The 17,215-nt window shown below is 42.0% G+C and overlaps 1 long non-coding RNA gene across 2 annotated transcripts; it reads right to left on the bottom strand.

Moving 5' to 3' along the window:
• Positions 1-4,957: 4,957 nt before the first annotated feature.
• On the bottom strand, positions 4,958-16,666 carry LOC123350797. Of its 2 annotated transcripts, none has more exons than XR_006573833.1 (3): positions 16,605-16,666; positions 11,401-11,524; positions 4,958-5,365 (listed from the first exon to the last, which is right to left on the bottom strand). It is a non-coding gene; the product is annotated as an uncharacterized LOC123350797 (long non-coding RNA). The 2 variants fall into 2 exon arrangements; XR_006573834.1 differs by having other exon boundaries at positions 4,958-5,237.
• Between the last annotated feature and the right edge of the window lie 549 nt (positions 16,667-17,215).

Here is a 17,215-nt window from a genome sequence, read left to right as displayed (position 1 = left end):
TACAGCCTCAGAGGTGGCTGTGTTTCACTGGCAGGTAAAAAGGAGTCCGCTCTACATACCGTGTAGTTTACAAAGGATTTGGGGGATCTTTCATATGAAAAATGCAAGAGAGCTATATTTATTATTGCTGACTTATGTATTCACAGCTTGCGAGCCCAGTTTAATTAAATGAAATGGAGACATAAATAAAAATAACAGTGTAGCAGCAGTGTAGAATTCTGATGTGGATCTACAAAGTCTTTCTTTCTCTGTAATTTATCTCTCTGATCTCATATGGCCTAGATCAGAAATAATAGACCTCTCTGCCCAGTTAACTCCAGATACTGATGCCCACACAAATAGCACACTCCATTCCATGCCAAATGCAAAAAAACCCACAAAAAACAATCTGCAGTTGAAATAAATGTCTAAAGGAAATTCACTAGCCTTTAATAACAGCCACAAGTGGCCAGATCCTTGTCTCGTGTGATCCATATTGCAGATCAGTGAACTGATACTAAGCAACCCACCCTGCAGGTGGAAAGGCAAGCTTTGGGAGATGGGGAAAGAAGACTTTTCCTCACTATATCATGCTTTACAGAAATGCCAGGGCTAAAAATAACAGTGAAAGGCCACAATGTTAACTCTCAGGCTACCTCCTTTTATCCGTGCAGTGGAGTTGTCTCATGGTAACACCCAGAGTTTGAGACTAGTGTTCTCTAAATTATAGGAAATAATAAAAATAAATCCAGCTGGGAGTGTTAAAGGCATGCAAGAACACTTGTGCATGAGATCCGGAGTGGAAAACATTTTAAAGATTACCCTCGCTTGTAAGTGACCCTATTTCTTTCTGTGAAATACTCCTAGATAGCCTGTTTTACAAGGTTTTTAAGGTGATTCCATGGCTTCTTTATTCTCAATCATTCCCCTGAAACCTGGCCTTTATATTCATTGTTTTGGACACTCAAAAGCTTATCCAAGCTTCTTTGGGCCGGACTTCTCAAGAAAACGAGCTTTCTGGTAATTTGTAGTTCTAGCTGGGCTGTATATATTACAGAAACAGCTTGTCAAAATCTGAAGCAGAGTCCAAATGTACAAAAGGTTCCCACTCTTCATAGCAAATGGAACCCTCCCCAAACTTATTAAACATCCCTAAACTCTTCCATGTTTGAAATCGGGATCCAAATTTTGTGGCTTGAGCTTTGTCTGTAGCCTAAACCAGAAGGCTACAGACAAATATAAAGAAAAATATGAAAGGTTAACGGACCTTCTTCAAGTCTCAGCCTTGGGCAAAGATTCAAGTGAGTTCTTGTTTTATGCAAAGGCACACAGCCCTCCAAGGAACCAACGTCCTTACTCTGACAGCACAGGACTGAGTCAGAGATTTGAGGTTCCTTGCTGGCTCTGGTGCCACTTGCTCCGGGACCTTGAACAACAAAATTAACTTCTCTGTGCCCTGTAAAATGAGGCATTGACGTACCTCAGAATTGTGTTCCAACGATGAGGTGCCTGGACACCCTCAAATGGAAGTTGCTATGAAAATGTACAGTGCTATTATTATCCCTAGTTTCTACCTTACCTCACTATGGGACAACTTACTTTCAGTAAAACTATGCTAGCGCGTAAGGTGAGCAGATTTGGCTCAATGCCCACAGCTTGTGTTTAATTTAACATAGAGTTAAAGCTGGTGGGATTTTTTTTCTGATACTTTTTTTTATTGGAAAATGCTGATTTGTCAAAAGCAAAATATTTCAAGGGCATGTGCTGAGCTGGACAAAAATTTCATTTAGAAAAAAATTGAATGGAGCATTTCCGTTTTGAAACACTTCATTTCATTTTGTAAATGTTATATAATGTCCTGTAATATATAGTGTAGACAGTTTTTAAAAGTTGAACTGGGAACAAAACATGTAGATGTTAATTAAACATTTTGATCAACCTAAAATGAATATTTTTTTTTTCAGAATTTTGGTTCACTGGAAATTTGGGGTGGTTTTTGTTGTTGTTTTTCATTCCGTTTCAGAGTGGAAATATTTTCAAAATGATGGAATTTCTCACAAACCAAAAAAAAATCCAGTTCCTGCTCAGTACTGCCCTTGTATTTTAATGGTAACCTGTAAGCCGGGAGGCATTTTCATATGAACAATGCTACACAAAACCAGACCATTCTTGTAATTTGATCTCTGAAGCATCTGACTCTCCAGACACAGGCACTTTCAATGTTAGTTTTTATTTCAAGCCTAATGGATAAAAGGGCAATAAGTTTTTTGTGACCTGTTGGCTAGAGTTCAGATCTCTAGCAGCTCTTATTCCTCATGCTTGCCTCCCTTTTGTCTGTGCATCTAGATTTTATGAATACTTTTAAGGATACCCTTGAGAATCAAAAGGGGGAAAAAAACCTTCAAAGGATAGTGGGGGTGTATGCAGAGCAGCCTTTTTAATGGGATTTAATGGAGTTTAGAGCTGGGATATTTAAAACCACTGCAGGGATCCTTTATATTGACAATTCACTGTATGAGCCATATACTCTTCCTTCCACACATACAAGAGATGAAAGGACCAATTACTTACTGCGGCATTAAACACCCAGGGGACAAGGAGGCTTGCCTCGCAATAGTAAACATATTGATGGAAATCCATTTGAATTTCAAATTGTCAGATGTCCCAATTTCAAAAAGCTTCCTCTGAAAACCAAGGTCTGGAAAGTCAATTGAAACGTAATTCTTTTGGATATCTCGTGGGAGAAAAGTACATGAAGTTGCAGAGATTCAATTCCTAATTTTAATGCAAAAACAGAGAGCTGCTTTGTAATTTTCTTATGGCATGATATAAGGGAACTCAGCACCCTTCTTCTAACCTCTTATCCACCAATAAATGACTATTACAAATTTATTGGAATATCAGTGTGACCACAAAAAGTTCAAGATACTTATGTCCCAGGATCTTCTTCCTTCTCTTTTTTCCTCCAGAGCTCTGTCCACCCTCTAAGGCCAGGTCCAGCTTTGGAAAGCTTCCAACAGTCCAAGCTAGACTAGTTTATAGTCTTCACTTTGTGGTGATAGACAGCAGGTCTAAGCCTACAATGCAGTCTAAAGTGAATCTGGTTTGGGATCTTTAAAGTCCTCACAGTGCAGAAGAACATCAGTGTCTATAGTTCCATTTGACAGTCTCCCACAAAGTGTCCCATCATGAAACGTTGGGGGGAGGTTTTCGAAAGCACACGGTGCTGACCTGAGTCTGCTCCCATTGACATCAATGGCAAGACTGATGTCAATATTAAAACACCTATACACTTCAATGGGAACAGAGTACTTTTGAAAACCCCACGTTTATGGTTTAGCTACCCTAGGAAAATGATGAGCTGATTCGACTCTGATGCTGGGACTCAAACTTGTAATTCCAAGCAGCTTGGAAAAGTCATCCAATGACTCTGCATCTAGGCATCTCTTCCTCCATCCTACAGCTATATGGTTAGTTTCTCTCTCTCTGCTCCGCATTTTGGAAAATCATATAGCCTGACAAAATTCAGTTAGCTGCATTGATTTATGGAAAAAAGAGCTGTGGATTTACAGATGGAGGTGGGGAGGTTACAGGTTTTTTTTAAGTACAGTAAATATTTCTGTCCATAAAAGTCTTTTCTACAAGTGCCAGGAAAAATAATTCTGGGAATGTTACCGCAGCCTCAGTCAACACACAATTGGCCAATGCTGAGATGTCACTTCTGATGATACTTATGTAGCACTTTTCATCCTAGGATCTCACAGCTTTTACGAATTCTAATTAAGCCTCTCAGAACCTCTGTGAGCTGGATATTCATTATTATGTCCAATTTATACATAGGTAAACAAGCCACAGTGACAGGTCAAAGCCAATACAGCTAAGTGAGGTGCCCAAAGTTAGCTACCTAATTCCATGTTTTACTCTCCTAGAGAAGTGTCCCACAGTGCCCAGCACTCCCAGCTCCAACTGAAGCATTTTGCATAAGGCCCAGATCCACAGAGGTTTTTATTTCGAATGGGAATTAATTGAGTTGATTTAAATGGAAGTTAGGAGCCTGAATGACTGTGTGTCTGGGCCTAAGTGACTTGGCCAAGGTTTCCTAACAAGTCAGCCACTTGCTGCCAACATGCAAAAGGGGAATTCCCAGTCCAGCACACAATTGGCCCACTGTCAATCACTGCTGGGCCAGGGTCCATTGTTGGAGGGAACAAATGGGTATTTTGGCTGTCACAATATTAAAAAAAATAAACAACCGTCCAGGGGCTATTTAGACCCCTGGAAAATCTTGGATTTTAAGAGTTCAAAAAACTATAATTTGGTTCCTGTGTCAGCATTTTGCTGTGGTTTATAATTTATATAAACAATGATGATTCTCCAGTCTGCTTCTGTTCCACTGCTTAATATTGGATAGCCCTTACAGATTTTGGCTTGTCTAGCAATGATTTGAAGTTCATATGAGGGGAGGATATGTCCCATTTGGCCCCTGGCAGCATCAGGCTTGAATAACTTAAAAGTTACACTAAAATTCCTATGGTTTACAATATTCCTTCCACCATCATTACCAAATTCATGACATAATGATGAATACCATTACACTGAATACCAATGGGATTAATAGTGATGTGTTGCTTATTATGCAGCATTTCCCACAATGTTAACTCTGCATGAATCCATGAAAACAATTAGTGCCATGTGACCGTGGCTAGTTATTGCTGAATGAATTTCCCTTTTTATTTCTTACTTTAATGTCTTACACAGAACAGATATAAGCAGCAGTAGGCTGTATGAGAGCCTCAGAAGAGTCCCTTATCCTCTTGATATACTCTGGGCACACATAACACTGTTCAGAATAATAACAGCATGTGTACCAAAGGACAGGAGAGACACCTACCACTGTACACTGCCCCAAACCGTGACATAAAAGTGCAACTTCCATTTTTCATGAGCTCGTGTTTAATTTTGAAATAGTTCCTTGCAAAATTACAATGGACATGTTGCTGTTTCCCCCATGCAGTAAGCCAGCTCCGAGTGAAATTCTATGTCCCTGTCTTTACCGCCCGTGATTTCAGTTGGGATTCCAATCATGTAGTCATTTTCTTGTAGTCCATTTTCCTCCCGTCTTGGTGTACAGTCATAAACGGAGGCACACATTCATCACCGAAGCCGTTTTAAATATCAAATGCTTGATGAATTTCCACTCAGCTGGCCGGAAGCAATGCTGTGATTGCAGCATTTTATAATCATCAAGACTTGTTTCTCTGCGCAGAATGAATTTGCATGAGCAATGAGTTATTAGCTAAGTTGTTGGTAACTAATGCTTTAAAAGCAAAATCGGGGACAAACTTTTGCAGGCTTGGCTATGCGGCTTGTCTTGCAGAGAACCTGTCTGTGAAAGGTTTCCAATGAATAAGAGAATAGCTATGTTTACAGACCAAGATTTTAAGGAAAGGGTGTCAAAAATTAGGCTCTTAAATTCATAGTTAGGCTCTTAAATAAATCTGGCTTGATTTTCAAAATTACTGAGCACCATCATTATCTCACTGAAGTCCACATTGTCCGGAGGGTATTCAGCATTAACTTCAGGCACCTCCTTTTGCCCTAGTATTGTTAGGGCCCTACCAAATTCATGGGCCATTTTGGTCAATTTCACGGTCACAGGATTTTTAAAATCATACATTCCATGATTTCCGCTAGTTAAATCTGAATTTTCATGGTACTGTAATTGTAGGGATCCTGACCCAAAAAGGAGTTTGGAGGGGGTCACAAGGTTATTGTAGAGGGGGGTGCGGTCCTTCTGCCCTTACTTCTGTGCTGATGCTGTGCCAACAGCTGCCGCTCCCCGGCTGCCCAGCTCTGAAGGAAGCAGCGCAGAAGTAAGAGTGGCAATACCACAACCCCCCTAACATAACCTTGTGACCCCCTCCGGCAACTCCCTTTTGGGCCAGGACCCCCAATTTGAGAATTGCTGGTCTCCCCCATGAAATCTGTATAGTATAGGGTAAAACACACACAAATGACCAGACTTCACAGGGGAGAGACCAGATTTCATGGTCCCTGACGCGTTTTTCACGGCCATGAATTTGGTAGGGCCCTAATCATGGTACTCTAATAATCACAGTGCAAATGCTGGGTTTTTAATGACCTCTGCATGAGATTGCTGGGGTTCTGGAAGGTGAACTACATGCTATGTGGACCTGACATTTTGGCTGCAGTTTTCCTTAGTCTAGTGTCTTTGCTGTAAAATACGTGGCTTTTTATTTGCAACAGGTTATTTGTAACTGTTGGCCCATTATTCCACTGCACATCATCATTGCTTTCCTGCTGGTACACGCGGTAGGAGGGAAACATCTGCCACAATTACCTCCATTTAATATAAGACATCAGAGCCAAACCCCCTTGAATGTCAGGCTACTGCTGCAATAGCCCTGAATTAGAAACGTGAATCAGTGCCTCCCTACTGCAGAAATTCAGCTTGTCATCTGAACCTGAATTCCCTCACTCAGGTCCATCACTTAATCTTAGGTCTGAATCCTCACAGGTTACTAGTGTCATGTTTGCCTAGAATCCAGATACATAGTTAAACAAAATGGGCCAGCTTTTAATCTACGAGCAAATTTGCACCTGCAAATAATTGTGCCTGCCCTTTTGTATCGATAGCTAATTGTTGGACATCAAATTGGTGGCAGGACATCTACATACTAATGTTTGCTCAAGGCACCACTAAAAGTCTAGTCCATTCCATGTCTGGCAATAGACTCGGAGCAGATTTAGAGCATGCCATCGTGCTGATGAACTCAACGGGATCTGAATGTTATGAGTAGCTGTTCTATAAGCTTAGAGGTCACCAGGTTTGAGTCACCAGGAGATGTGCTAAGCTTTTCTCTACCGAGAGTCACTTTCAGATATGTTCCATAATAGGATGAAGAAAATAGGTTCAAATGCCTTTTTCTCTAAAGAAAGATATGACGTGCTACGGAATCAGGGATATGTGATTGTGCAATATACAAAAATAAAGAAACAATATGAATGCCTATTAAAGTAACTTTGCTGTTGCTTTTAGAGTGCCTTATGGCTACAGATGTAGGAACCAATAGTATTAGTATTTATTTTTGTATTAATTATTGACATAAAAAGCCTTGTGATATTGTGCAAAATACTGAAGGCAGCTTGTAAGCACTGTTCAGTTTCCTCTAATTCGCTGTCTGTACCTAACTGATGTTTTTCATTAAGCATTCTAAAAGATAAGGCTGAAAGCATATGCCAAAGTTTCTTGTTGTCAAAGGAAAGATAGACAGATCCTATAAGAAAGTGACAATCCTAACATGCAAATTAATGGCAACTGGTACTGAGTTAAAAAAAGAAGACAAGAATGCTCTAAAAGCAGCAAAGAATCCTGTGGCATCTTATAGACTAACAGACGTTTTGCAGCATGAGCTTTTGTGGGTGAATACCACACAAGTCTTGCATCCGAAGAAGTGGGTATTCACCCACGAAAGCTCATGCTGCAAAACGTCTGTTAGTCTATAAGGTGCCACAGGATTCTTTGCTGCTTCTACAGAACCAGACTAACACAGCTACCCCTCTGATACAATGCTCTAAAAGTATCTAATATGTGTTAATCAGGCGAAACCAGGAAGGAGAAGGTTGGGTTTTCCCCAGCTGCTGTCTTGGAGAAGGTTTAAGAATACTGGAAGATGGTGGAAGGCAGTGAATTAGATAATATATACAGACGACCTGGCGGTGTGGTGGGCATAGGGGTTTTATTGGTACTCATTTGTAATGCCCTGCATAACTCCAAAGCAACAATCCTCAAGCTCATGCTTCCAACATCTTTACACTGCCTACAGTACACCAGCCTGTATTCTCTATATACATAATGGATTCACCTTAGGATATTGCTGCCTTTGAAGGTAGCATATTTCCAGAGCTTGCCAAACTGAAGTCGCTACCAACCCAATCTTTTTTATTCTGACTCTGAGCCCTGGGAGATGGTATATCTAAAGGTGCAATAAGTCTTTGGTCTCCGGGCTTTTATTCTCACCTTATGAATTGTGACAGACGTTAACACTGATGTGTCTCCTTTATTGAATTCATAAATTATATTCAAACTGTATTTGTGTCTTGATCAGATCACCCTGTACTTTGTTCCTCCTTAAATTCATTAATTTGAATGTATGCGTTATCGGCATTGCATGTGCTGATTAAATAGTCTAGAACTTTGTACAATTAGCTATTTTCTACATTACTGGTCTGGTATTACAGTAGTCAGAATCGGCTACTGCTTTTCTCAGGTAGCATATTCAGGGTTGTTCAATTCGCAAACATTGAGAACCAAGTTAGAAATTGAGCCATTACTAACAATATGGGATTGCACCAAACTCGAAGGACAAATGTAGCCATTATATAGAACTTTTCATCAGCACATTCCAAAGCTTCTGACAAAGAGAGTATCATTATCTCCATTGACAGCTGGAGAAACTGAGGCACGGAGCAGCAAAATGAGTTGTCCAATGTCACCCAACAGACTTGGCGGGGGGGTAGATCTCCTGAGTCCTTATCAACTGATCCCCACTGCAAACAGTAGCATGTACATTTTTTTCTCTCTGCTTTCACTCAGCCCATGCCAATCTAAGTTCTCAGGAGCAGGGATATCATATATTTTTCTGTACATTAAGTGCATTCATATGTGGGCATTATAAAATTATTACAGTTATTGATATCGGTGTATATTTGAGTTCTGCAAAAACAATTGATTAGGTTCCAATTAATATTCAGAATAATAATTGATATTGTAGGAAATGTGTCCATTGATACCTAACTTGTTGCAGCTAATTTGTTCAATGCCAATTAAATGCCTGATCTTTCCTTATCACCTTAATGTGTAATCTGAATCTCATTACACATTTGTTCATTGCTTATATAACTATGACTTAATTACATGGCATCTGAGTGTATACCCTAGTAGGAAAGGCCTGTTCCTCAGTCAGTGTCCTCAGATAAACAATAGATTATCATTATGCTTTAATTAACATAAATTATAGGATTGTTTGAGACATTTCAGGCCCATCCTGGCAAGGGGCCACTCACCTCCTGCGAGATGCTGAATACCCTCCATGGCACGTAGTGTAATCGCCAGATTACAGCAATTCATGTATATAAAAATTCAATGAATGACAAAAGAACACAGTTTCTGAGGGCAGGAGACATCTTGGTTCAATACAGGGCATTTGAAAGTTTGCCCATTGTGGCAAGACATTTGTCTTATTCTGTCTTTGAGGGAATATGTAGCATCTTCCTGTAGTACGTGACCTACGCATAGCCAGAGACAGTCAATATCTATTAACTTCTCTCTTTGGTACCAGTCAATACTTTGATCCTGAAGCAGTTAGTTTCTCTCTATTTTCTCCTGACAGTTCCTGTGTCTGCCAGGGGAAAGGCTCTCTACCCATCTTCCCCCCCTTTTCCATTACTGTGGTCAAGGGAGTGCAGAGGGGAGGCGGTAGCCCTGTGATTAGTGGGTGCCCTCGAGTGTCATCACCATATGAAACCAGACACACCATAAATACAAAGAGCGTATGATTACTCTCTCTATTGCAGTAGATTTCGAGATTTTTAAAGGCAGAAGGGAACATCATGATCAGCTAGTCTGACCTCCTGCATAACAGATAGGGTGACCAGACAGCAAGTGTAAAAAATCGGGATGGGGGTGGAGGGTAATAGGAGCCTATATAAGAAAAAGCCCCCAAAATCGGGACTGTCCCTATAAAATTGGGACATCTGGTCACCCTAATAACAGATAATGCCTAGAGGCTGGAACCTGACTGGGCTAGGCACCATGCAAACACATAGCAAGGACATAGCATTGGTAACTGGTTAAAAGATAGGAAATGAAGGGTAGGCTAAATGGTCAGTTTTCAGAATGGAGAGAGGTAAATAGTGGTGTCCCCCAGGGATCTGTACTGGGCCCAGTCCTATTCAACATATTCATAAATGATCCAGAAAAAGGGGTAAACAGTGAGGTGGCAAAATTTGCAGAGGCTACAAAACTACTCAAGATAGCTAAGTCCCAGGCAGACTGTGAAGAGCTACAAAAGGATCTCACAAAACTGGGTGACTGGACAACAAAATGGCAGATGAAATTTAATGTTGATAAATGCAAAATTGCACATTGGAAAACATATACATATACAATGATGGGGTCTAAATTAGCCGTTACCACTCAAGAAAGAGATCTTGGAGTCATTGTGGATAGTTCTCTGAAATCATCCACTCAATGTGCAGCGGTAATCAAAAAAGTGAACAGAATGTTGGGAATCATCAAGAAAGGGATAGATAATAAGACAGAAAATATCATATTGCCTCTATATAAATCCATGGTACGCCCACACCTTGAATACTGCTTGCAGATGTGGTCGCCCCATCTCAAAAAAGATATATTGGAATTGGAAAAGGTTCAGAAAAGGTTCACAAAAATTATTAGGGGTATGGAATGGCTTCCGTGTGAGGAGAGATTAATAAGACTGGGACTTTTCAGCTTGGAAAAGAGGCAACTAAGGGGGGATATGCTAGAGGTCTATAAAATCATGAGTGGTATAGAGAAAGTAAATAAGGAAGTGTTATTTACTCCTTCTCATAATAGAAGAACCAGGGCCCACCAAATTAAATTAATAGGTTGAAGGTTTAAAACAAACACAATAAAGTATTTTTTCACACAACACACTGTCAACCTCTGGAACTGCTTGCCAGAGGGTGTTGTGAAGGCCAATACTATAACGGGGTTCAAAAGGGAGCTAGATAGATTCATGGAAGATAGGTCCATCAATGGCTATTAGCCAGGATAGGCAGGAATGGTGTCCCTAGCCTCTGTTTACCAGAAGCTGGGATTGGGTGACAGGGCATGGATCACTCGATGGTTACCTGTTCTGTTCATTCCCTTTGGGGCACCTGCCATTGGCCACTGTCGGAAGACAGGATACTGGGCTTGATGGACCTTTGGTCTGACCCAGTATGGTCGTTCTTATGTTCTTATAGCTTCTGCCCTCACAGTCTTGCAGGCTACTGCTGGCAAAACTCAAAGTGGGGCTCTTGAAGTGTCTCTCTGCCAGTCAGGTGATGGAGAAATCACCTTCTGGCTGAGCCAGTGGGAACTGCGTTAAGCTTCTCTAGACTAGTTTGTTCTTATAGGCATCACAAAGGCTGCTATGGCAACAGAAGAATGCTTCAGGTAATTTAACTATCTTTCTATCAGCCCCTGTGCCCCTATCAACAGCATCTTTCTTTAACCTTCAAGATGGCATGGAAAATGTCTATCTTTCCCCCCGCTATATGATCTAACAAGAGCATTTCACCCAACCCATGAAGCACTATTTAAGTAATTTCAAGTATCACTTCAATTTTTTTCATCCAGTGTCTTCAATTTACCGTGTGTTGCTTCAGTAGTTTTCTGGGATTTGCCCTGCACAATGCCAGGCTCACAGATCTAATACTCTCTCTCTGGCTAAACAAAGCAGCTACCTGCTGAATTCTGACATGTATCCCGGTTCACCTACAAAAGAAATCAGAAGCGCTTTGGCTGATAAAAAAAAAAGTGCAAGTTAGCTTATAACTGATTTTAAAACATCTTTGATCCCACAGGCAAAGGAAAACTCAGCTTGGGCACAGTAGAAGCGTAATGACAAAAAGTTCCACACACTGAGCTGAAATGTCTGAGTGTCTGATCAACTTAACACCAGAGAAAGCCTGGATGTGAAATTGCTTGCGCCTCAATGAGCACTTCCTACTTCTCCAGCATGCAGGGCATAGCATGCAGCAAATTGAATTTTTAATTAAGTCTGCTGTTAACTCTTGAAGGCATCCACCGCTCTCCCATTCCCTCCCTGGTGTTGCTAAGGCTGCTGTGAAAATCCTCCAGCTGTTTCTGCAGCCACTCTCCAACAGAACAGCACCTGCCACCCCCCGGGGAGCAGGAGGAAATAAATGTGTGAATGTTTCAGTCATTCCTGGAATAATCTAACGAGCCTTCACTGAATGGAACAGGGGCTGGGAGAGCTAGAGGGCTTGTTTTTCTCATTGCTGTGCTGTTGCCTTTCATCGCTCAGGCTCCGTTGGAACCAGCATTCGCTCAGGGGTGGCCTTAGCTGGACCCACAGAAATCGTGAAACCAAGGCTGCCAGCCATGAGCGGTTGCTGCAACCCCCTGTGCCAGGTCACAACACCCCTCACTCAAATTTGGCCCCCACTGGGCCAAACCCCTGAGTGGCGCTGCGATCCCATGCACCAGGCTGGAATGCCTGAAGCAGGGAACCAGGTGGCCCTCAAAACGGGAGCTGCCCCTGCAGGGAGAGTGCACAACAGGCCTGCTCTCCAGTTATCCCCCCTACTTCCCAGGGCTTTCCAGCCACACTGCACCAAGATTAGGGGTGTGGTGCTGCTAGGGGTATTTATTGCAACATGATGGCTCACAATTTTGTTATTACTAGTAGTGTGTCATATCAGTATCATAAGCTCAAGTTTGGTGAAATAACACTCTTTGTATTGATGGTGTGTTTGGTTTCATACGGTGATTACACTAGAGTTAAGGCCACCGAAAAAGCCAGGTCCAGCCCTGATGTAAGCTATTGCAACTCACTTCAGTGGAGTTGTGCTCATGTATGCTCATTTGTCCCAGAGTGTTTGGCCATTGATTGATGGACACATCAGAGTGGGCAGGTTGTGTCTTTTTTTTAACGTACCAAGTAACATATTTCAAAGCATGATTCTAGTGATGAGCCCAGATGGCTGTCACCATCAGTTAACATCCCCTGGCTGTCCTCTGGAATATGTGAAATGGGCTGACTGTCTTAGTCAAGTATCTTGTACATAAATGCCTTTATTAGCAGAGAAACTACCAACACCGCTGGCAGTGATTGGCAACTTTGCTTGCGGTCTCTATCGCGAGGCCAAAGAGTTTAATGGTCATGGAAATTTGACCTATCCTCTAATGATTCCCTACAGATGGTTCATCCAGGTTAGGGTGGAGGCTCATAGGTAGGGTTATGTAGGATAGCCACATAGTTGCGGTTGCTGCCCATGAGCTACTCTTCTGTCGATAAAGAGATCTTCACTCTCTTGACCTGCCAATGCAGCATTTTTCATAAGAACTAAATTCACACGCTGATATTTTAAATTGCAGCAAAAAAGGCAAAGTTATTTACTACTTTCCTTTAGAAAGGGTTATTACTGTCAGACACAATTAAACAGCCCTGTCATTCAAATATGCCGCAATAGTGTTTGAGGGAAACGATTAAAAAAATAAAAGAATGGCAGAATTTTATAAAAGAGACATACAGCTCATGCAAGAATGCTGTAGTTCTGGCTGATTCACTTAGGAAACCTCCCTCCTTTTTTCTTCTGTGTTTTGTATTCATTTTAGTTCCTCTTAGAGAGCAGAAATTTACAGTATGTTCCAATAATGAATTGTTATTCTCTCACTGATTCAGGAACCCACAGATTGGATTGCATTTAAATACCACATAAGGGAAAGACTCATTTGTGCATGGCCAACATAAGCAGATTTCTAAGCTGCAGTTTCCCTGAACTTGCTTTATGGAATATTCTTCCTTCTGGCAAGCTCTGCTTGGATGAATTGCAAGATTTGCTGTCTGGAACTACTGTATGTAATGACTTCCCCAGGCTAAACAGTACAACGAGATGTCATATATTGCATAAGTCCTATAATTTGATATACATATTTTTTTCTTTCTGATAAATAGAATGTTGTTGTATTTGATACTTTATAATATTTTCCACCTACACAATTCTCTTTGTATGATGACCTCAAAGCACTTTACAAAGGTAGTTAACCATTATTTACCCCCATTTTACAAATGGGGAAACTGAGGTAGAAAAGGGATGGAAGTGACTTGCCACTGTTACCAACAGAGTCGGGTGTAGCAGAGTCCAGCGGCATCACAAGCAGAGCTGGGAATGTAGGTTAGGTCTCCTCTCACCACCATGCATTATGCCAGACAATATTTTCCTATAGTGGTAAGACTCAAACAAAGACTAAAATTCTTATAATTCTTGTGTTGGATCATTTGAGTGGAGCCCCAATGCTATAGGCATATGGCAGCAGTGTGACTAACCAGCCCTATCTCCCTGGGCCCTGACTGATTAGGGGATGGGCAGAGAAGAGCAAAGTCCCCAGAACCCTGGTTGGTTAGGGAACTTGGAGGAAATCCCATCCTAAATTTCCTGCTGCCAGGCAACCTCCTGTTTCATAGATTTATAGCACTGAAGGCCAGACAGGACCATTAGATCATCTAGTCTGATCTTCTGTACAGGCCATTAAATTTCACCCACTTACCCCTGCACTGAATCCACTCATTTGTGCTTCGATAAAGTACGTCTTCCAGAAAGGCAGCCAGTCATGCTTGGAAGACGGCAGGAGGGGAGGAGTCCCTTGGAAGTTTGTTCCAATGGTGGATCGCCCTCACAGTTACAAGTTGGAGGTGTGGAATGCCACTACAGCGGGAGGTCTCAGCCCTGTCCAAGTGGGTCAGAGGATTGGTTGCAAAGCTCCTGATTGGCTCTTGGACAGTCCGCTGACGGGCAGGGTTGAAAAGAGGGTGAGGCAAGAGCAGTAGTGGCAATATCCGGAGAAGGAGGATGGAGCCAGCCCAGTCACAACTGAACCCAAGGCTGGGGGATCAGTGTAGGGAGCAGGGCAGCTGCAACAAGGCTGAAGGAGAAGCCCCAACCCAGCAGAGGAGCCCTGACCAGCACAGTGATCGAGACACACACTAGACAATGCATCAGAGACTGTATCTTACCACTCCAAGCTCACACTTTGCCCAATCATCAGCAATCATTGCTCAAAGACAAAGGGTCAGCTTTGTAAAGGTATTTGAATTCACTAGGATCCTAATGTGCATTAGGTGCCTAGATGCTTTTGAATATCCCAATAGGTGCCTAAAGACTTTTAAAAATCTGACCCTCAAGAGACTGGGACCAGAGCCAGTTTGGGCTCTTAAATATACAGAATAAACCCATCCTATGTAATCAAGTTTTGGGAACTTGATACATTAAAATATCTCTGGGGTTGTGTATTGCAATGTGACCTCCTGTATAAGCACCCAAAGCATCCCTGGCATGGACTGAGATTTTGTCCTGGCCCAGATAATGCCATTGGTTTGGTACCTGAGTGCAGTATTTATTTCTGGGGTTAATTCCTTCCTGCCCAAAGGTTGTGGAAGGGAGCCAAGGAGTTTGACATCTCATGAGAGGCAAATGGGATTCTCCACTTCCAGGCACATGGCTTGCAACTGGGGACCACAAAATGAACTGAGATGCCACCCCACACACATACACATTATCTAAATTATGTTCAGTCTTACCAAGCAAGTAGGCTATAAAGAAAGCAGTGGTTAGTGTGGTATGTTGGCACATTTAATGTACGTTGGTAGGTGTTGGTTGGTCACTTACCTGATGTCTGAAAGTGGCATTTCAAGTTATCACACCCCTAAGAGCTTGTGATACAGCCTAGGTGACATACTGCCCCTAAGGAGTAGGTGTGCGACATGCTTTGCTGACTTGTAAGCAATCCCATAAAATGCCAAGATTCCTTTTATATATTGCGTAAGTTCTGGCTGTTTCTCAGTCTGCCAAAACTATGAAGAACTGGAAGTCTCAGGAGAAAGCTGTGCCTTGTGACATTTCAAGACCAAAGTGGTACAGATAAGCCGCAAGCCATTTCTCATGACCAAAGTGCACCTCTAAGACATATGAAACTTGCCTCTCTTGCTTCACATACTGTTTGACTAATTTTTTGTCAGTTCCTGTTCACAGGTTTCCATTTAGACCAATATGGCAGAGCAAAAACTCGGAATGAAATAAGTGAGTCATGTTATGCCCCATGCCTTCTGTGTGGTCATGAGCTCTGCAAGGGTTTGTTCCTTTCAGAAATCCTACTCTGTGCCCACCTGGTGCTATTTTCATTACAAAGCTACAAAACCCGCCTCGACAAATTTGCACCTCTCCCGAGTCATCAAAAAGTTGAAATCTAAGCTTCACTGAAAGATTATAGGGGGGCAAAAAAGTTTTGCAAACACTGTTATTGATGGCCTGAGTTTCAACCTGCAGCTAGCTGACCTTTATATTGTTTGGATGTTACATTGTAAAAGATGGGCACAGCTGCAGTCACGAGTGATTTAAAAATCACGTTTTCTGCAGCGCTTACATCTATTGTGCAGACTTAAACTGACTAACCCTATCGTTAATAAGTTAGCTTGCAGTGCTCAGCCATGCTCTGCAGCTTTGCTGTCATGCCTGACACCTACATGGGTGCTACACTCAGTTGTATTAGTTGCAGTGACTTCTGGGTTGTATCTCATGGTTCCTGGCATGGCTGCAAACTGCAATGCTTTTTGGGTCAACGGTTCTGCCCCCTTGGATTGTGGGAGGACAGGTAAAAATCCTCCGAACTCCCACAATTCACCCCTTTGTCAATTCCAGGATTCCTTGGCTATGCTATGTTGAGATAAGTTCCTGTCTGCATCCTGTAAAACTTGCCCATACCGGTATTGCCCTGGCCTCTTCTTTTGTCATTCAGTGTTGAACGCATTCTAAACCAATATGCATTTCCTCACCTTTTGGGGGCGAAGCCAGACTTTAAGGCACCTGCTCCCCTACTTGGTGTAAACTTTGCTTGTGCCAATCAGAAACGAACACAAACAGGTTTTGGGCCCCGTCCCCTATGACACTTCTATGATGTCATAGTTGGTACTTTAGGCCTGCCTGCCATGTGCAGGCAGGGAGAGGAGAAAGAAAAACGAATCCTGTGTATCCTGTGTACACCCGTAACTGAGCCTGATCACCTCGAAGCCTCTCTCTCAGCTCACGTGTTTCAAACAGAGTTTCTACGTTTGCCGGTTGTTATGCGTTGGTTTGTATTTGTAAGTATCGGTTATTACTAAATGCTGCATCTTTGTTTATAAATATTGTTAGTAGGTATTTTAGTCATTGTGTGTTTTAAGTTTCATCAACTCTATTAGCTAATCATACGCTGCTCCCTTACCCCTTGTAATTATCCCCAATAAAACTTTAAATTGATTAACTTTAGTTGTGTGTGTGTGTGTGTCTGCAGTTTGCATTGTGACCCATCTTCTCCTTGCATCCCTTACCAATATAGTCTATTGCCACGTGCAGCCTGGTAAATAACAGGCCTGCATTTTCTTTTGCCCCTGCATGTACGTGGCAA

The sequence above is a fragment of the Mauremys mutica genome, chromosome 16, assembly GCF_020497125.1.
Source record: "Mauremys mutica isolate MM-2020 ecotype Southern chromosome 16, ASM2049712v1, whole genome shotgun sequence".
In the NCBI taxonomy this organism is placed as follows: Eukaryota; Metazoa; Chordata; order Testudines; family Geoemydidae; genus Mauremys; species Mauremys mutica.
This window is presented reverse-complemented; position numbering and strand designations above follow the sequence as displayed.